Consider the following 23,052-nt stretch of genomic DNA (forward strand, 5'->3'; position numbering starts at 1 on the left):
GAAGTGGCTTTAACTTCTCAGTGCTGTGCTTTAACCCGCTGTGCCACCAGGGAGGGCCACTAGCTTTTCAGCATTTTTAAGTTGAGGTAAATTTTTGGAAAATTTGCAGTGGCAGTGACGTAACTGATTTAGCAACATCCGAACAACATTGGTTTGAATGCTTTCAGAAATGCAAATTAACTTTTTTTTATTGTTAAAGGTAATTTAAACCTACTGACATTCAGCTTTTGAGTGGAGTTTAATATTTTCTGGGCCAGTTGTTATTGCAGCTTAACTAAAGGCGGTATGCAGTTTTATCTCTTCTATAGCCCACCTGGCATATTTGTGGGAGTTTCTGGAAGCTACTAAGTTCTTTTATTACTTATGCATTATTTTTCTCTTTTGAAATAAGATTTTTCCATGTTTTACATTTCATGAGAATTACTGCACTATTTTATTTAAATCTCCTTAAGAGAATACAGTGCAGTTGTTTAATTTACAATGCAGAGACTGAAACCTCGTAAAATGAATGTAGTAATCAAAATCATCTTAAATCTTTGTATATATCATATATTCAAATCTAATTATGGGCAGCCTAGTCATCCTCAAGCAGAATATTTGTGTTGTCACATTTAACCATACAATATATCTTAGTTCTTTACTGAGTTTATATTGAAAATATGAATAATTTTAGTAAAGTAGATAAAACAAACCAAAAGAAAATAGAATTTACTTTGATTCAACTAAGAGATGAGTTATTAGCTTAAGTTTTAAACTTTAAGGATAACTTCCAGTTGTGCTAAGAGTAATACAAACTATAGCAGCATGCACCTGAATTCTATGCACATAGAATAACCACATATACTTATATAGCATCTCTAGCAGAATTAGTCATACATGTCAGGATACTGGTAGTGTTAGGAGAGGTCTGATATCCTCCTAAGTCAGCTGTTGACTACTAACTATGGAAATGGTTTGTGCAAAGCTCTTGTACCCAGACCCTATAAATCCCTTGTGCTATATGCACGCTGTAACTGCTAGGGATCAGGAGAAATTTACCACAAACCAGGGGGAATTTCTGACACCAAAAGGTATCCAGAACACTGATTGAATATCTTTTTGATTGTTTGGTACTTTCTTCTTAAATATGTTAAAAATTGTCTCTGGTTGTAGGAGATACATTCCTAAAAAAAGACACTACTATTGGCTATCTTGTTTATTACCTGTGTAGTATGTCTTAAAAATGTGGGTAAATAAGCTCAGATATTCATTATTTGCAGTTTTAGAGACATTGGATAGTGAAATTCATGAGACAAAGTAGGTAATAAAGTATTTGGGTCAGAGCAAATTGGAGATGCTTGTCCCTTCCATTGTTCCTACACATTATTGGGTTCAAGTAGCAAATAAAGTTGTGTGAAGTGCCTAGGGGTTAATTGCCTATTTGGTAGACTGGAAGAATTTCCATGACACAGGGAATTTTTTTTTTAACCTCCATTCATGAGCAATCACTTTATAGTTATAATCACAATATTCTTTAGTCATCCTTCCCAGACATCCAAATGTAGAGCCTACAAGTTGAAAAACAATTAGTGTTTTGAGACAAAATGAAATAGAAGGAGCACTGAAGTAGGATTCTGACCTCTCCAATTACTAAATGTTGGTGTCAGAAAATGACCTTGATAAATGGGAAATGCTAATCCTATTTGAAGAATTGTTTAAGAAGACTGACCATGATAACTACATAGAACATTCAGCTTGGTATCTGACATATTTTATGAATCCAAAAAGTGCATGCTGTTAATAATATAAACACACTAATTTATTTACCATTGAAAGACTGTATTCTTGCCTGCTGGCTAAGACTTAAAAAATGCCAGGAGGTGGAAATTTTTGATAAGAATGTATAAATTACTTTTAAAATGCCTACTGTGTAATACATACTGGTTCAGATGTATGTGTTTAATTGTTGCTAAATTTTAGTCTATACCTGCAAGTACTAGGTTCAGGGAGAAATATCCTGAAAACCTGAAACAATTCCTTAAGTAGTATGGAGGTTTTTCAAAAAGATTGAAATGTGGAAACAACCCAAATGCCCAAAAATAGATGACTGGATCAAACGTTGTGGTATATATACACAATGGAGTATTACTCAGCAATCAAAAAGATAAACTCATGCCATTTGCAGCAACATGGATGGAATTAGAAAAGATCATGCTTAGTGAAATAAGCCAGAAAGAAAAAGAAAAATACCGGTTAGTTTCCCTCATAGCAGGAGTGTAAGGTATCAGGGAAAATATATATACATATGTAGTAATTGTGATAAAATAAAAAAGAACATCAACTAACACCTATAAACAGAGACATTCTATTGGGGAGGGTGAACGGAAAAAGATCAAAATGGGGGTGGCAAGAGCACACAGGACTATGGTGATGGCAGTGGGTGAAGTGGTGGTAGGAAGTCCTCAGGGATTACAACTGAGATGGAAAAAAGTACAAAATGAAGAATAATGTAAAAGATAATATAAAAGATAAAAAAGGAAAATGTATCTAACAAACAACCCAGCAATTCCACACCTACTTACCTGAAGAATACAAATAAACTAATTCAAAGGAAAATTTGCACTCCCATAAACACTGCAGCACTGTTTAATAAAATAAGCCAAACTATGGAATTAACCTAAGTGCATCCAAACAGATGAGTGGATTAAGAAATGTGGTGTATCTTCACAATGGAATACTACTCAGGAAGCAAAAAAGAAGAGAACTCACGTCATTTGTGGTAACATGGATGAAGCTGGAAGGGATTATGCTAAGTGAAATATGTCAGGAAAAGGACAAATACTGGATGGTGTCACCTATATGTGGAATATAGAGAAACCAAAGTGGCCTTCAAAGATAACTATAAAACAGAGGCATTCAGAGGCTATAGGATCACTATGGTAACATCACTGGAAGGCAGATATTATATACTTCCAAAATAAGGATAATAATGTAAACCAATGTTATTTTGGTTTAACAGTAAGTAAATCCCTGCTCTAGCATTAAGTAAAAATAGCCAGAACTCCCTAGTTTTCACCAGGCAAAGTCTGTCTATTATAATGTAATTTTAAAAAAATAATTGAATTTTTACATGATATGAAAAAATTATCTCATGTGCAACTAATTTTTTTTTTAGAAATTTGTATTTTTATGTCTTTTTTAATTCTGAGAAAATTCCCAAATGATACTATTTTTTAAAGAATGATATCGATATTGGTGAGTATTCCATATATACATGATAACGTGATATTCTGCTACTTTGGATAAGCGTCTTTTAAAGTCATAAGTCACTTATCTTTTATATGTGCTTGAGCTGTGGTATGACACACTGGAAGAAGTATGACCCAATACCTCTAAATCACATACGCTATTATAAACCAATGTTATACACTATAAAAAATATGTAAAATATTTTCTTTTTTCTAGAGTTCTTATATTTCCTAAAAATTTTTAAGAACGTTTGCTTGACATTTTGATTTTTTTGCACATTATAAAATATACCTTTGTGAATTCATTATTACATGGCCTACTTGGTAAGTTCCTATCTAATTTATGCTTTTTATCTATGTTCTCAACAGTGATTTGTCTTTTTTAATTTCCCTTTTGTGTTCTAATGTTTAAATATAAAAAAACATGTTACCTTCACAAAATGAATTGAGTTGATTACATCTTCTATGCTTCAGAAAAATTTAAATGAAATGAAGATTAGCTATTTCAGAGAAGTTGCAGATAATTCTTATTAAATTATTTGGTTCCAGAAGTTTTCTGAGTGTAATTCCTTGCCAATTTATAAGTATTCGCCATGGTTATTAATCTAGTCAGGATTTTATTAGATAATGAGTAAACTGTGTTCATTCACATATTTTATAATAGTTTTCTCTGTCAACTAGATTATTATATCTGTTGTATGATTTATTGTGGTTATATATATTTAATTTACTTGCGTTCTAAAAAAATACAGTTATGTCTATTTCCTAATTTTTATTATTTTAATTTAATTTTCTAGGCGAGGCGATACATACTACCCTCTCAAAGAGCTAACTTTAACATTTTTTTAATCAATTTTTAAGCATCTTGGTCCTAGTTCACAATTTCCTTATGTGTTTTTATTTTTTTTTCCAATTTTATAAATTGAATGCTCATATATCTACGTGATCATATTTTCTAACTCAGTAAAAATTCATTTAATGCTTTAATTGTAACATAGATAAATGGGGCATAGTCTATAAATTTTAATGTCTAAGATTTAGAAATAGATTTTAGTTATAGTGTTTGGCTGTATTTTATATTTCTTAACTAATTTTGTACTTCTTAACTAATTTAAAGATGCATCTTTAAAACACTAGTGATTTAGTTAAGAAATATAAAATCCAGGGCCCTCCCTGGTGGCGCAGCGGGTTAAAGCACTGCACTAAGAAGCTTAAGCCACTTCCGCATGGGTTCGATCCCTGCCTGCCCCGGAGGAGATCCACATGGCATGGCAGACCTCTCCTGACCCGCCCGCTGCTCCCCTCAGCAGTGTACTTTGTAGATCTGCCTGTTCTGCTCCCCACTCTGTCCCTGGTGAATCCTCTCACCCTCCGCATCTCTGGCCTGTACCCCAGTTCTGTATGAATAAATAAATAAATCTTTAAAAAAAAAAAAAAAGAAATACAAAATCCAGACATGACCTTTCAGATTTCATTTTTATAACCTATTTTTTGATCAATTCTTCGATTCTTTAGGGCTCTTTAAAATGAATCTATAGTTTGTAAAATATAAATTATAACAAGTATACTAAGAATACTGAATATATTATTATTTCAACATTTTTGCTAGAATGACTGGTTTGGCTACTTTCATTTTCCACCAATATCATATTTCTATCACTTTCTCATGATATTTTCAGATTTTTACATATTCCAATATTATATTATTAACATATTCTCAAGTATTGTTGTTTGCTATGTACCATTTAATTTTTAACAGGCAATGAGTTTTCCTATGTAATGATTTTTGTATTGGTCTGTTATTTCTGCTACCTCTAATATTTTATATACTTGATTATGTATCCTTATTTAAAAAAATCATAATTGTTTTTAGATTTATGTTTTGGAAATCAAAATTATAAACTGGTTTATAGTAGTGTCTACATATTAGTTGCATAAAGATTAAATATGTATATTAAATCACTCAGTGCACTGTAGGTTTACAAAAAACTTTGCTATTATGTTATTAAAATTACATGATTATTATCAGGGCAGTTTATTCATTCTTGCTATTAATTTGGTTTCTGTAATTAGTAAAAGGACCTATACTTTAATTTTTACATTTTCCAATGAATTATTTTTTGCTGCATATTTATTGCTATGCATTTATTTATATTTTACCAAATAAGTAATTTTTTAAAATTTCCATTCATTTATATAAAATGAAGTACTAATATGCTTCTATCAGTTAAAATGCATCATCTTATGTTTGTACATGAGCTTTTTTTAATCACTGTGGTTTAAACAACTGAAATTCAGCATCTATTCAACTGTTTACAATGCACTTACTGATGGGCACTGCGAGTATTAATTATCTTAATAAAGCATTATTTGTATACCTTGCTAAGATATAGTCTTTTTGTGTTTATTTCATTAAAAAAAAAAAATAAAGCGGCCCTCCCTGGTGGCGCAGCGGGTTAAAGCACTGCACTGAGAAGTTAAAGCCACTTCCGCATGAGTTCGATCCCCGCCTGCCCCGGAGGTGACCACATGGCGTGGCAGACCTCTCCTGACCCACCCGCTGCTCCCCTCAGCAGTGTAATTTCAGGAGATCTGCCTATTTTGCTCCCCACTTCGTCTATCCGCCTGTTCTGTTCCCCACTCTGTCTCTGGTGAAGCCTCTCACCTGCCCCTGAGCCTCTGGCCTGTACCCCAGTTCTGTATGCACAAATAAATAAAATCTTTAAATAAATAAATAAATAAAGCATACTATACATTTAGCCAAATTAAATTAAAAACTTTTAAATAATTAAATGTATTCATATACTTTGATAAAGCAGGTGCCTTAGATACAATTTACATGTATCTACTGTTAGATTAAATTATTGAGTTATGATAGATTTATGACATTCCTATACTTTATTAGTACCACTGAAAAATTTCGATTATATCTTATCTAGAGTTGTATTAATCAAGTGCTGGTAGTGTGTAGAATTAACATTTTAAAATAATAACTTTAAAATATATATATTACATTGCTTATAGTGATCTTAATAGTCACTACATTAATTTATCAACCAAATCATTTTAACCTTAATATAATATTTATTTTTTTTAAATAGTAAAGCAGTAAATTGAGTTTTTAAGAAGCACACAGTATGATCACTTAAGATGAAAATAATTTAAACATTAGAATAAATTTGTAAATAGTGCTCAATAATACACAGTGAAAGAAAATTCATATATCAACTATAGTACAATATACTTTTACTTAGTATGGCCAATCTTTTAACCAATGATACTATCCATTTGTAAATAGCTTGAAAATGGAAGGTTCATCCAGTGTCACTTAAATTATCCATAATTACAGTACTATTACAGTCTATTTTAAGAATTAGCAGGAAACGTGTTTTAATAAACTGCTACAATGGGAGTCTGGTTTTGGGCTGTCTTTAAGTAATTCTATTTGTTCATTAGTACTACCTAATAAAAGGTAACGATGAAACTCCAAGTGCAAGGGTAGATCACTATCAACATATTCAACAAGATCATATTAATGGAAACTGATCTTTCAGCACCTTACCAGGGTGTGCCAATTCATGAAATCTTAATGACTTACTATAAAATTCATACAGTAGAGTTTATGCCAGAACTAAATTCTGCAGCAGGGATATGGCCCCCATCACTAGTGTGCAGTCCCCAGTTACAGATGGAGATTCTGTAGCAGCAGGATTGCTGCCACCACCAAGGGCATGCAAACCCTGGCACAACTAGAAGCTAGGAATCCCACTATCAACCCTAGTATGGAAGAAATAGAGGGTGGGGGTCATCAGAGACAACATGCATCAACAGACCACAGAATCATTACCCTTGAGGAGTTTTAGCTCATTAGTGCTAGACCCAGTCTGACTACCAGTTCCCAACATCCCAGAAGGAGCACCTGGAAGAAATGCTGGCCAATATACCAGCAGCACACTGTTCCATAGCATAGAACTCATTTGAAAACAAATGACTGGGCTCCCCCTGGTGGTGCAATGGGTTAAAGCACCACATGATGAAGCTCTCTGAAACCACTGCATCAGGAGTTCGATTCCCAGCCAGGGAGCTGACCCACATGGCATGGCAGATCTCTTCTGACCTGCCTGCTGCTCTCCTCAGCAGTGTATTTCAGCTGATCTGCCTGTTCTGCTCCCCACTCTGTCTCTGGTGCATCCTCTCACCCACTGCATTTCTGGCCTGAACCCCAGTTCTGTATGCATAAATAAATAAATATTCAAAAAAAAAAAAAGGAAACAAATGACAGCAAGAAGGATAATTACCAATAAACAAGCAAGCCCATAGGAGAAAGACACATCACAAAAAGAAAATCAGTCACCAGAACTCAACAACAATGATATGGAAGAACTTTTCTGCCTGTCAGGTAAGAATTTAATAGTCATCGTGATTATGAACAACATAAAGATGAAAAGGCAAAAAACTGGAATGAGACAAATAATCAATAAACTGAAGAACAAAAATGAGACCTTAAGAAAGAAAATAAAAGAAATGCAGGAGATTAAAAGATTACTGAAGGAGATAAAGATCTCTAGGAAAAGCAAGGAAAACAGAATTGATGAAATGGAAGAATGAATCTTGAAGATACAGAAATAAAAAGCCAAACAGAAAAGGAAAAATAAAAAGGAAAAAGTAAGAAATACTTCCAGAGCTATCTGATACAATGAGGAAAGGAAACATAAGTGTTATAGGAATCCCAGAAGATAAGGTAAAGACCAAAAACAGAAATTACACATGGAGGTAATCGAAGAGAACTTCCCAAGCATGAAGAAGATGAAAATAGACATAGAAGAAGCAAGAAGAATTCCAAATCCACGATGAAAGGAAAAATACAGCAAGAGACGTAATAGTAAAGCTCCTAAGAATCCAAGTCAAAGAAAAAATAATGAAGCTAATGAAGGGGAAGAAACAAGAAATATGTAAAGGAAATCTAATCAGGCTGACATGAGACTTCTCTGAAGAAACAATCTGGGCAAGAAGAGAATGGAGAGACATATTCAACAAACTCCAAGACAACAAGTGCCAACCAAGAATATGTTATCTTGCAAAGCTCTCCTTCCTATATGAAGAAAAAATAAGAAACTTCCCAGACAAACAGAAATTCTAGAAATTCATATGCTCAGCAAAAAAAAGTCAGTAACAAAAATAAAAATATCAAATGGCTTCACATATTGGAGGAATACAGGGAAACCAAATAATGGATCAGAGAAAAAAAAGAACAATTAAAAAATACAACAAAACTAAACAAAAATAATCAGACAATTATAAGCCAAAGAGTCTACAGGGGAGGAGGAGGAAAAGGGTACAAAGTGAGGGCGGGAAGAGCATCAGGGGCTAAGATGATGGTGCATGGGTGAACTGATGGTGGCAATTTTATGGGGACTACACCTGATGTAAAATATATATAAGCAAAGAACTTAAATATATGTTAAAGTATTTAACAACAACAACAACAAAACAGAACCAAATTCTAAATTCCCATTCTTCCAAGCAATCACACTTGTTCAATTCAAACAGGTGGAAACATTTTGTTGGAATAACACTATAAAAAGTTCTTGAGGGTCTTCCTGGTGGTGAAAGGGGTTAAAGTGAAGCATTATGAAGCTATTCACAGCTGCTGCAGCAGAGGTTCGATCCCCTGTCATGGAGAGTTCACATATAGTGTAGCAGACCTCTCCTGTCTCACTTGCTGCTCCCCTCAGCAGTATTATTTCAGGAGATCTGCCTATTTTGCTCCCCACTCTGTTTCTGGTGAATGCTCTCACAGACCACACCTTTTGCCTATACCCCATTTCTTCTATTCATAAATAACTAAATCTTTAAAAAAAGTCACTGGGCAACTTCCAATATTTACTCTAGTACTACTAAGCAGGCCACTCAATTTTTGTGAGGTTATGTTATATAATCTTACACATTATTTAATTCTGAAATTAATATATTTATAATGTAAAGCATTACTTCAAAATACATACAATTTACAATATAATGTGAGAAAGTATTTTATAATGGGAGAAAAATTACCTAAGCAATAATCTAGTTTCTAATATAAAAATTTGCCTAGAAAACATTTTACAATTTAGGAGCAAACTGGGAAAAAAAATATGTATAAACCTTGACTGACAGTTAGTTTAGTATCCTTAACTAAATATAAGTTATTTTGAAATGGTCAATTTTTATAATGTTAACTGCTGAAATTAATAGATTTTTGTATTTTATTTTATATATATATATATGTGAATAAAAGATGCATTTATGGTAAAAGTAATTATTAAATTACTGAACAGTTCAATTTATAATAAATGCATATAGCAAAGTTCAATATTCACTTCAAGATTCTATCCTAGAAGAATTTATTAACCTGTCATATAAAATGTTTACACATGCATGACTTATAGGCTTACTTGTGTGTGTATGTGTGTATACACAGACATTATACTGTTAATTTTAAGATCTATTTGAAGAAACTACAAAGGAAATTATAAGGCCGTTTCTAGTGTGGCATAAAGCTTTTTCCAAATTAGTGTAAAATTAGACACCATATCATACTGAACATCATACTGAATATCATGGTTTACTTTTTCAGTATTCTTTAATATTTTTACTGTTTTGTTTGTTCATTATAATTTAATGTTACATATTCTAATTTATGTAGCTATGTGAATGCCTGTAAAATACTAGCTTCGAAGCAAGTCATGCAACATGGGAATTTATGCTGCCTTTCCTGAAAAAAGTATTATTACATAAAGCAAAGTCAATTTGAATGTTTTGCTCTTTAAATCCATCCATAAGCTAATAAAAACAGTTCAATTTATGATAAATGCACATAGGAAAGTTCAACATTCACTTCAAGATTCTACCCTAGAAGAATTTATTAACCTGTCATACAAAATGTTTACACTTGCATGACTTACAGGTTTTCTTGTGTATGTATGTGTGTATACACAGATATCATACTGCTAATTTTAAGATCTATTTGAAGAAACTACAAAGGAAATTATAAGGTCATTTCTAAGAAAATTCTGCTGTTAAACATTTTCACATCTTACATCTATTCCACTCAGTTTTTATTTTCATCTTTCTGGATCAAAGGATTTCTCTGAACCTAATTCATGTCAATTTGATAACTTCTCAGAAGTTCAAAGCCAAGTTCTTCAAGAAAGCATTATATTATTATTCATATGGAAAATTTGTGAGTTATATTACGATGATAGTTATTGTTAGACATCTGGGGAATGGAAATATGTTCCTTTTCTCAATTCTTGGGACTTACAGGGTGAATAGATATAATAAATGATCCCTGATGTTCTTAATACTGAAGAAATTATATTGGTATTAAAATAATAGTTCTGAAGACATTGCAAATTGTTTAGAATCATCATTCTGGGAGGTGAAAATTATATGGAAAAATTAATAGCCTATTTGATTATCTGACAGCAGGAGGAAAAAAAAAGTAACAGTCTTACAGGAAAATATAAGTAGATAGGTAGTAGGAAGATAGACAGATAAATAGACAGGTGGATACTGAGGTAAGGAGAGAGTTAGAAAGATAAAAAAAGAAAAGGAAAAAATGTTCCCTTTGGCCCTCCCTGATGGCGCAGCGGGTTAAAGCACCGCATTGAGAAGCTTAAGCCACTTCCGCATGAGTTTGATCCCCGCCTGCCCCAGAGGAGATCCACATGGTGTGGCAGACCTCTCCTGACCGCACGCTGCTCCCCTCAGCAGTGTACTTCGCCGATCTGCCTGTTCTGCTCCCTACTCTGTTCCTGGTGAATCCTCTCACCCTCCGCATCTCTGGCCTGTACCCCAGTTCTGTATGAATAAATAAATAAATCTTTAAAAAAAAATGTTCCCTTTGAAGGACACTTATTGCAGATTTGAAGCATCCTATAAGCATCATATAAGCAAAGGGCTATACGAAAATCCCCTTAAGTAATCTCCCAGGCAGGCCACTCCAGGAAAATTTCATAAATCTTCAAAAAATCAAGTCATTCAGATATTTTCTGGGGCTACACATTTCAGGAGTAAGTGGTTTTATTTCCATCTTTCACATAGGACAAGTACCAAGCAGGCTTTGGAGTTAATTACTGCTCCATTGACCAGAAATACACTCCATATTCTATGCTGGCAAAGTCGGTCCATCAAACCTCCCTTCAAATATCAGTTGAGAAAACAAAAAAATCTTTAATGTTAGCTATTGAATTATATTTAATTACAGAGGAATTTATGTTTCTCCAACTTGGGGATATGTATTTATTTCCAGGCTAGTTGAGGCAAGATTTGGACGGTGTGATGTCTTAAGAAATCCATACCCAGAAAATGATGATACTGGCCCTCCCTGGTGGCACAGCGGGTTAAAGCACAGCACTAAGAAGCTAAAACCATTTCAGTATGAGTTCGATCTCAGCCCTGGAGGTGATCCACATGGCGCAGCCCGATCCGCTTGCTGCTCCTTCTGCAGTGTTCATTATCAATCTGCCTGTTCTGCTCCCCACTTTGCCTCTGGTGAATCCTCTTACCGTGCCTGCACCTCTGACCTGTGCCCCAGTTCTGTATGCATAAATAAATAAATCTTTAAAAAAAAATGATACTATTATAGGTCTTTAAAGTAACTGGTCTATGTCAGCCTAAAATAGCTTCTCATCCAAACCAGTATATTAGTTTCTCGTTACTTTTGTAACACAAAGCCACAAACTTAGTGATATAAAACAGTGCCGATATTTTTTTACAGTTCTTAAGTGCAGAAATCTGAAGTGAATTTCATAGGTTAAAATACAGTATGTGTGTATTTTCTCCAGGTTCTGAAAAATAATCTCTTTCCTTGTTGTTTCCAGCATCCAAATATCCCATTTTCCCAGGCTTATGGTCCCTTCCTCCATCTAAGTGCCAGCAGCTTAGTATCTTTAAATCTCTCTGGCTTTAATTGCCTTCCTCTTTCTTCCATGTTTAATGGACTCTTGAGATGATATTGGGTTTACCTGGGTAGTCCAGGATAATCTCCTTATTATAAAGTCACCTTTTTTTAGTAACATTAATTCAATCTACAGACAATAATTCCCTTGTCATGTAACAGAACATAGTCACAGGTTTTAGTAATTAGCACATAAATGGCAGGGGAACAATATTTTATCTCCCCATCATGTCATAATATCTTGTCATAGTATTACATTATTAATTTAGAGTCATTCAGGTAATATTAAATTCATTTTATAAATTAAATTATAAGATAATTAAAGAAATATATAAGGAGAAATACTGGGCTTGGAGTTGAAAGTATAAATTCTAGTTATCATTCTGCCCTTAGAGATATGGTTTACTTTCACAAAGTCACATCAGTATCTGTGAACCTAAATTTCTAAATAAAGATTAGGTAATCTTTAGATATTTATTAAGTCCTATAACAAGAACTGATATTTATTGGAAAGAAAGTTAAGTCAAACTGGAATCTTATTAAAAAAATCAGGACTAAATAGAGGGTACTATATCTTGAGGACTATCAAAAGACTCCAAAGCTGTTTTTTTTCCCCAAAAATCACAAAGTGAAAGAAAACAATCTAAAGCTCTGCATTTTTCTTTCATATTTTTGAAGAATGCATGGAGATTAGAATAAGCAACACTCAGTGACTATATTATTTACAAATCTGGACACTCTGGTATTAGAAGTGCTTGGAGATTAAGCATGTCATATATTATGTTTGGGGAAGAAGTTAGAAAAAAAAACAACCTTCAGGATAATTAGGGTTAAAGGTCAAGTGTTCGGACAAGTTCGGGGATAGCTGAGAACTTTTATTGAAAATTTTATACTCAATAAAATTTTGACACATGGAGAATTCCATTGAAATGCCAATGTGTAATTTCACAGGAAGTACTAACTCTACTTGGTTGATTTTTCAAGGAAAAAGTCTCCCCGCCTGTTGAGTTCCAGGGGGGTTTCCTGGAATAAAGCTTGATTGGGAAGAAAGCAGTAATGGGGCTGGAACTTTGATGTCTGAATTGCAGAACCAGAACATCTCATCAATTTTTAGATGGGTGAAGTAAATGAACATGAAAAGCTGGGAGAAGCGGGGACGATTTGGAATTTTTGGAATTTTTTAACCTAGCCTTGATAAACATCATTAAAATTAATAACTTGATATAAGGTTAAGCTCAATGTAATTTCAATACAAGATTCCTGTACCATATTTTAGATATTTCCAAGACTTGCTGGATCAAGGAATAAACATTAGGGAGTGTTATATAAACTTACTATCCTTAGATATGGATAAAAACAGCACACATGGGCATATCTGTGTGTGCATCTTTTAAATTAATATTTATCCTCTTTAGCTTACATAATTAGTACATGATTGAAAATGAAGATTCATTAGCCTTCTAGTACAACAAATATTTAACTAAATTTATTCTGAGAAAATTATAAATTCATATACTTGAAGAAATTATGTGAGAGATATCTCAGAAATAAGGTTTTTTTGTTTGTTTGTTTTTGCTATGTCAATGACAGCAGAGATCAAATATATCCACCCATGATCCAGCAAGTCCATTACCACATATCAAATAAAATGAAGAACTCTGGCTATGTGTCAGAATATTTATAAAACTGGAGGGACTATGCAAAATAAGTTAGAAGGAGAAAGACAAACACTGGATGATTTTACTCATATGTGAAAATAAAGAATCAAAACAAAGGAACAGGCAAAATTAAACCAAAACACATGTAAGAAATCTGACTGCAGATGTGAGGATGCTAAAAGGGGTTGGTGAGAGTGAGGTACAAAGAATGAACGAGGCCCAATGGAGTATGGAGGATTATTGATGCTTTCATGGTGGGCATAATGTGGGAACAGAAGTCTAAAGAGGGCGTGAGCCTATACTTTAAATCATGCACAGAATTATAAACCAGTTACCTCATTAAAAAAAAATGGATTTTCTCTATGAATGATAGGGATTAGTAAAACCCAAACAGGGCTTTCAAAGTAATGAGCTATTCAAAGTAATGAGCTATTTAGAAAACAGGGAAGATAAAACTAGAGACTTTAGGAACAAGTAAGGCTATCCCTATGCATAAAGGAATGGCTTCATGTTCACAAGGAGCTGAAATCAGGGCTCAGGTTCTGCTTAAGGATTAATTTTGAGATCTATAGACAAAATCATACTCTCAGATATATTCTCTGAACACAACTGTATTGAAACGTCTAGGACTGTAAAAACATTCAATTTTATTTTCTAATGTCCAGAGGGTAGGATAATGCTGGAGCAAAAAACAAACAAACAAACAAACAAAAAAACCCGCTAGATTCATATTTATTTCCTTCACCCTTCAAAAACATTTTACAAATAAATTATTTTCCAGTATTTTCTCTGTGAAATTACATCATACATCCTTAAGGAAATGCAGAGAGCATAAAAGATAAAATAACACTTGTATATACCAGAACAGACTAATAAAACACCATCCTGACAAGGAAACCACCTTAGGCAAAAAATTTCAAGTACGATAGAAAAATGAAAAAAAATGAGAAAGACTCAGGTGGCCCCCCATGGGGCTATTTATGGCATGATTTATGAACTGAGAACAGTGTAAGTCCTACTGAGTGTATATTCAATCACAGCAACAATGAAACACATAATGTACTCACTGATGATCATTCAAGGCTGTTCATAAATATTTTTAAAATAAAAGCCATACCCGTCTAAGTCAGCAATTTTCTAATGGTTTATTTTAATTAGTTTCCCTTATGTTTAGAATTTATTTATTGTGTACCTTGGGAATCACAGTCATTTATCTGCTAGCATGTGACTAGCAGATAACTTCAATAGTGCCCATATTAATACATCAGATCTAATTAATAAGTTAGCTTAAAGATAAGGTTTTCTATTTGCCACATAAGCAAACTTTCTATTTAATGAATATTTAGTCCCATATTCTAGGAAGTATTTAAGAACAGGGAGTTAAAGGCTGACTTAGCTGTTGATCCCTGAATAGACCAGTATATATCCTATGCTGAAAATTTTTACTAAAAATGCCTTTAAATGTGTCTTCTAAAAAATACATATATAAAGACCTAGTTGCTGGCTCTTATAGTTATTCACCATGATTGGGTTTAAAGTTCACTATCAGTTATGAGTAACAAATACCCATAATACCACTTTACGAAGTCAAAGTATGTGCTCAGTATTTTTTCTACCTAAATGGGGACAATTAAAGGGAAAACAATAGAATAATTATGAGTAGTTGAAAATGAACATGTGCTGAGTAAACTAGTTGATCAATTTCAAATGACTATAGATCTTGATAGCTTCCTTCTATCAAAATTAGGAAAGAAAATTTTTCCTTTAGTATAAATTTTTACTCTTTAATTAGCAACTAAGAATATCATTTAATTTTCCTAATGTGCATATTGGGCACTTCCTTTGGTAAAATTTCAAAATAAAATTCAGTGACACTGTGATAATCACTGGTGGAATATTCAAAAACATCTGAGTAGATGTTTAGTGTGTGTGTGTGTGTGTGTGTGTGTATACAGGGTATACAGGGCATATATACATACACACACATGTACACACACCTATATGTATATATACAGAGTTGCTTCATTTCCTAATTTTTTAACATTGGGTTTTATTCACTCACAATTATCTCCCACATGTATTACTTCTTGGGTTTAATTCTGTTAAGTTGGCTGTGTTTGCCAAAACAAACTATTGATAGGGTGATTGAAACAACAGATACTATTTCTTCACAGTTCTGGAAGCTAGAGTTTCAAGATGAAGGTGATCTCAGGTTTGGCTGTTGATGTGGATTCTCTCCCTAGCTCAGGTATAGATAAGTATTTTCTCCTCGCACTACTCTTTTCTGTGTGTCCACACAAATAAGTCTGACGTCTATGTCTTTTCTTGACTAGGACCCTCCTGCAGTCTCCACTTCACCTTAATTACCTTCCTAAGGGTCCTTTTACCAAATATATTCACATTGGAAACAGGGCTTCCGCATGAATTCTGGGGAGTAAGACACAAATAAGCCCACAATTTTTCTTGCTAAAGTACTTTCTCCTGAAGAACTTTTCAATAAAGCTTGTTCTAAGTTAAAATTTTATTTGATCCTTTTGTGTATGCAAATTTTTTAACTTGATAAAACACCTTAAATTTTAAGACTTTTGAACATTTTTTCCATTGTCTTCTTACAGATGGGGTGTTGTTAGTATGTTTTCCTCATTTTCCTTTATACCCAGAAACCCATACTTGCAATCCTCTTACTCTTCTATTTTTTGCCTTTAATTTTTAAATCATCATACCCAATATATACTCAATATATAGATAATAAGTATTAAATTAGATAATAACTAAGATTTTTTTTTAAGATTTATTTATTTGTGCATACAGAACTGGGGTACAGGCCAGAGGCTCAGGGGCAGCGAGAGGCTTCACCAGAGACAGAGTGGGGAGCAGAACAGGCAGATCAACGAAGTACACTGCTGAGGGGAGCAGTGGGTGGGTCAGGAGAGGTCTGCCACACCATGTGGTCACCTCTGGGGAAGGCGGGAATCGAACTCATGCGGAAGTGGCTTTAGCTTCTCAGTGCTGTGCTTTAACCTGCTGCACCACGAGGGAGGGTAGATAATAACTAAGATTTTAAGGACATTACATTCCTGAGGGGACAGAAAAGAAGTAAATAAAAAGGTAGCAGAGACATACATGCACTGACAACAATGAAGGATGACAAAGAAGATAGTCATGTATATATTTAAGGTAGAATATTTTTTAACTTGCAAAAAAATTTCATTCTTTAAGATTTGATAATTTTGGGGCCCTCCCTCGTGATGCAATGGATTAGGACGCAGTACTGCAAGCGAGTTGCAGCTGCTTCAGTGCGAGGTCGACCCTCAGCCCCAGAGGCGACCCTCATGGCACAGCAGACCCCACTGCTCCCCTCAGCTGTACTTCGTCAGTTGGCCTGTTCTACTTCCCACTCTGTCTCTGGTGAATCCTCTCTCCACCCCTGCACCTCTGGTTTGTGCACCCAGTTCTGTATGCATACACAATAAATCTTTTTTAAAAAAAAATTGATAATTTCCACCTATTTTTTATTATAATTTTGTGTTAATATGTTAGAGGCTATAAATTTGGTAGGTTTATATGCGATTATATATTGATATAATATCTTATCAGGTGCATGGAGCACATTAATGAAGAGGATCAATGTTTGTGCCCTACTTGAGATTCTACATGAGAAGGGAGGAATAAAGCATCAGTAGATATATAATTCTCATTATATTATGTACAAGAGAATGGAGGAGAATATTTTAGTGACCCATGTCAAAAGTGACATTTTAAACATGGAGAATATTTTAGTGAACCATGTCAAAAGTGACATTTTAAACATATTTTTGAATAAGGAACATACATTATAGTTCTTCCCCTGCTAGAGCCCAGAATACAAACATTAGCTTAAAAGTTAAAATATTTTAGTGTTTTATATTATAGAAACATTAGTTATTTAATCCTTGCTCAAATTTAAATAAAGAGAGTGCCTCTAAAGTCTCTGAGAATATGGGAGGTTTGATGTGGTAAGGGTGTAGGAAAATGAGCACCTACTTTGAATAAAACTCTATGTAAGTATTCTTATGTAGGGCACAAGAATTTTTCCACCTATAAACTAAGAGTGACAGATAAAAATACCCCCATATATAAACTAAGGGATAGGTAATACCTATACCAAACATTATTGCAAAAATCGGCGGTAACATAAGGCATCTAAGAAGGAAAATAGTGCAGATGATTGGACAACAATTGGAGCATTTATTCTTGCAAATCTATCCCATAGCACAGTGCTAATAAAGACTAGAAAAAAATGAATCATCCGTTAAGAGAAAATGCCAGCTACACATAGCTGTTGCTCTTGAATCTAGTATAATATCCACTGCTGAGGAAGAATGTATCAGGTTATAAAGATACTACTCTTTAATGAGGAGAGAGCCTGAAGTCTGAAAATTTTTGAACACTTGATTAGATTGAGATGAATTTTATTGGCTAGAATTTAACTGATTCAGAGATTCCTAATAGAGGATATGGTTCATTAAGAGTTTACTTTATAAATTAGTGAAATTGAATCAAACCAAATAATCATTTATCAGTAGATTGGAAAATAACATATCCTTATGATACTCTTCTAATTCTACTACCTACTTTTAGCATTAAGAAATGACTGCTTCTCAAATCTTTGGTTCTTGTGCCTACCTATATTGATTTAATAAGCACCTACTACAAATTACCAGACTAAATTCACAGTGTAATTGAGAAGATTTTGTAATTGGCAGCATTTACTCCAAAGGGAACATTTATCCCTAAAAGCAATATAGTTCTTGAACAGCACCTACCAGTCTCCTCATTTTTACTAAAGTTTAGAATGTTCTACATTTGTTAATTTCTGGCAACATTTTAGTGTTTTAGACACAATGGAGTGTTTTAAACTGGCAGATTTGACCAGTGGACTAAGGAGCAAAATAGCCAAAGGAAAAGTAGCATAAAGGAAGAATCAGGAACAAAAGAGATGTAACAATTTAAAATTAACCTGTCTAGCATAGATACATTTAACAAATATAGACAAATAGATGTAATATTCACAAGAACAAATGCTTTATGTTTGAAAAGAACAATTGTTAAAAGCTGCAGACGTGGAATAAGAATTGAAATTGTAGAAACTGAAGTTTTGCATGAGACTTAACAATCACTCATTACTCAAGAGACTCAGAAGTAGTGATTAGTCTTCTAGAACAATAATCACTTCACCAAAGATGGTGAGTAGAATAATTTACACTTTCAGATTTAAATTTATTCTTTGAAGTGTTCATTTTGAATATAATGCTATAAATACCTTTCTTATCTTTCTTATCTGATTTTGTACTTTGCATTTAACCAAAATGATTGTGTGGTATTTGGTATGATTCTTTATTTGTTTACCATTGGACAGTCAATATTCCGTGCCATTTGTAGCATTATTTTCAAATACTTGCATATTTAAGTCAGAGTCTGAAATGACCTGCCAAAGAAAAGGCTTGCTGGTGGTTATAACAGAATATACGCTCTACCTTTATTCAGTCCTTTGAAGAATACTGAACTACAGTAAGTGATATTGTTTGTCATCTTTTATTCTCATTGTCACTTTCATATTAAGCAAAATTTGAGAAAAAGAAGAAATACATTTATCTTCAAGTAAAATTTCATGCATTTTTTTGGTAAGAATATATATTGTAAAGGCAATGAAAGACATAGGAAATATGCTTCCCCTGTCTGAAAGAAAAGTAACATTTACATTTATGTTTTTCCTTCACATTCCAAAAAAGCAAGACAATATGTTCCTGATTGGAATAGTTGCATAATTATGTCTTAATTCACATTTTAAAATAATTTTTAAGGCAACGCTGGTTTACAGAATTGTATTAACTCAAAAATATAGCAGCCGATCTTTTCAATTTATTCATACTTTATCGCTATTTCAAAGATTTACCAGTAAAATTTATGTTGGAAAGCATCAAGTAAGTATACCTAGGATTGATATTAGTTATATTTTTGATAAGTGTTGAACTAATCAGAGAAGTCATTTGAATAGATACCTCTTCTTGTTTGACACCAGCATCTACAAAACTTAAAATGAAAGCAAATGTTATTTCTAATGTTCTAGAATAGTGATATCACCCTAATGATTAACATTCCAATAAAACAAATGCTATGTATCAGTCAATTTCTAACCCTAAAATAATAAACCTAACCACAGACCTTAGCAAGGTCTTGAACAAGGTTTTTTATACTATGCTCATCTCAAATTCTCAGTAACATTCAGCATATCTAGAGAGAATCACAATCAGCTACAAAAATCAATGTTGGAAACATCTATTCAAATTATATTTTTAGAAAAACTGAGTTTCAAGTTAAAATTATGATTATTTAAACTATTAGAAAATTAGTTCTGTTACTCAAAAAATTAGTCCTGCTCTTTCCTCAGGGATTTTACACTTGCTATTTATTTTGCGAAAGTGCTTTTCTACTGAATACTCATGATTCCTTCATTCAAGTGCCAACTGCATCTCTAATGCTGTACATACCCCTCAAAAGTTTGTCTCCCTTTCTTTTTTTACTTAGAAATTATCAATAAATTAAATTATGTTATTCATGTATTTTATTCATTTATATAAAAAGGTAAAAATGTAGACTTGTGACAACACAAAATTTTTATCAATCATTCACTCCTATAATAATAACTTAGAGCAGTGCCTTTCTAGAACCAGAATATCAAATTATTAGATGTATTAAATAATTAATGTATAAGAATTCTTATGGGATTTGTAAGAACCTTCTAAATAACCCTTGAATATCTTAATAAGGAAATTTTGAATTCAAAGACATCTGAACATGCTTAAAATAAAAAAAAGTAAGTTAAATTATTTTTTTAATCTTCAATATTATTAAGGAGCATTTGTTTTTAAATTTAAAGATTTTAAAGGGTGGTAAGTGGTCTTATTTTAGAAATATGATAAGTTGTATAAGACATTTACTTGGTAAAATTATTAATATCATAGATGGAAAGTTTCAGTTATAGAAAATTGTGTCATGAATCCAATTTATACTGGAGAGCTAATAGCACTGCATCTTCGTAACTTGCAATTTGTTTTCCTCCATGGAAGGATGGATCTTGGAGTGGGCTCTTGCATCCAGCTTTAGATGGATGCTCACTCCTATTGTTCAAAATGGCTTATAAATCATTTTGTGTGTCAAGAACTTAAAAATCTGAAAAAGAGATCATTCTCCTTTTAGTCATATTCAACTATCTGTAAGTACCCATTTATTTTCCTGTGATCATTTCAGTTTGTAAATATGGAATATCTCTGTATTAATTATAGTTTTACTTAACTGAAAAGTAAAATTAGTTATAAGAATAAAGTCATGTTTGATTTTGCTTTGGGAATAGCTGATGTTAAGTCCAAGTACTACAACTGAGGTTAAAATTCAGTATGTATACATTTAAATCATGATAAATGTGACATGATATCAATGGAACATTACCTAATTATTTTAGATCACAACTGTTCTGTTTTTGACATAAAATAATTTATCTTTAATTTCAGAGGCCACAGACTTAATCCTAGCAAACTACTGAGTCCCATCTGAATAGGTTGTAAGGTCATCAGGGATCACTGAGACCATTTTCACAAGAACAAAACCGGTCAAATACTATCCAGAAGGAACTGGTATATTTTTTAATATAAAGGGGAGTCAGCTATGCTGGATTTTATAGATAGCACTGAATATTTTCTTGATGATATTTCAGAGTCACATATAACTTGTGCATTTAAGTTCTTTCAGACCATTTTAAAATCCATCACCTGCCACCCTGTCAGTGAGCTTTATGTCCACTGTCATGTTGTTTATTAAACCCAGTCTTACTTGTTAAAATGTAGTGGTATAACATAGGCTAATCATATTATTATTGACTATTTGTCCTTTGCTATTATTGATTCCAATAAAAAGAGCCATCCTTACTTAGAGTTGGAAAATTATAAAAATGCATGATCTTTAATTGTTTACTATGTTTTTGCCAAACTTCAACTAGAAGTAAAATATAAGGGTTGACACTAATTAAACTATATGAGTTTTTTTCTAGCTTTCTGTGAAAAAATAGTCTGCCAATATGGTAATTCAGGAAAAGAACACAGGAGGATTTTATACTCCCCATATGAAATTCTCACTTGAATTTTTATGATATATAACTAGCATTTATTTAATGTTGTGTCAATACATTTTGTTTAGAGATCATTTATTTCTGCCACTTAATTGGTCTTGCACAGTGTTGGTCAGCATGTAATCTATATGATAAGCATTCTGCAAATACGTATTTCATGAATGAAGAGAATTTTAAATATTTTATGATTGAAACATCAAAAGCCCACCATATTTGCTTTTCCCACCCACTCATTGGTTTTGTTCTTGCATTCTACCTGTCATGTGTATATTATACTCATGTATAGAACTGATTTTCATTTTCAATGTGTCTTGATATGTCACTGTTTCAAATAAAAACTTTAAGTATACTATCCATGAATGAAATTGAAATTCATAGTTACTATTCAAGATACACCCATTAAATAGTTCCTCCATTAGGACAAAGTTTAGGGGCAAAAATCCTCTCTCATTTGTCCCCACATCATACTTCCACTTGGCCTCCAAATATGATAATGTCTTGTCTTATGTGTCTTATTGTTTTCACCATTTTGGTCACTTTTATCCCTAATTATTCAATCCCAGTCTGTTGCATGAGCTTCTCAGATCCTCATACAACTTGGACTCGTTCTAAATACATGACATTCTCATTGTCAGTTCCAGCTCTATGGCCAGAGCACTGTCAATAGATAATTCTAGTCTTTCACTCAGAAATCAGTTGAAAATGCTGAAGACTGTTTGTTGATTTATTTTGCAAACAGTTATGAGAAATTTAGCTTCTAAATCCAGAAGATTGAGGGGTGTGTACAATAAACTTTCAGAACTGTCCATTCTGATTTACAAGTAAGCTTGCAATTTATAGTTTATTCAATTAAATTTGGGGTGCAAGTTATCAAAAAATTAAAAACATAAGATCTATTTATATTGTTAAAGTAGTTGATGTTCATTTGTTGTTCTATTAGCTGTAATTTTACACTTAGACTAAAGATTATTCTTGTGATTTTTGCACTATACACTAAAAGATTACAAGTGTCTTTTACTGAGAGTGCTTTACATGCATTCTACATCCCATTTAATTTACATT

The sequence above is a fragment of the Condylura cristata genome, unplaced genomic scaffold (genome assembly GCF_000260355.1).
Source record: "Condylura cristata isolate star-nosed mole 26May11 unplaced genomic scaffold, ConCri1.0 scaffold00013, whole genome shotgun sequence".
NCBI classification, from domain to species: Eukaryota; Metazoa; Chordata; class Mammalia; order Eulipotyphla; family Talpidae; genus Condylura; species Condylura cristata.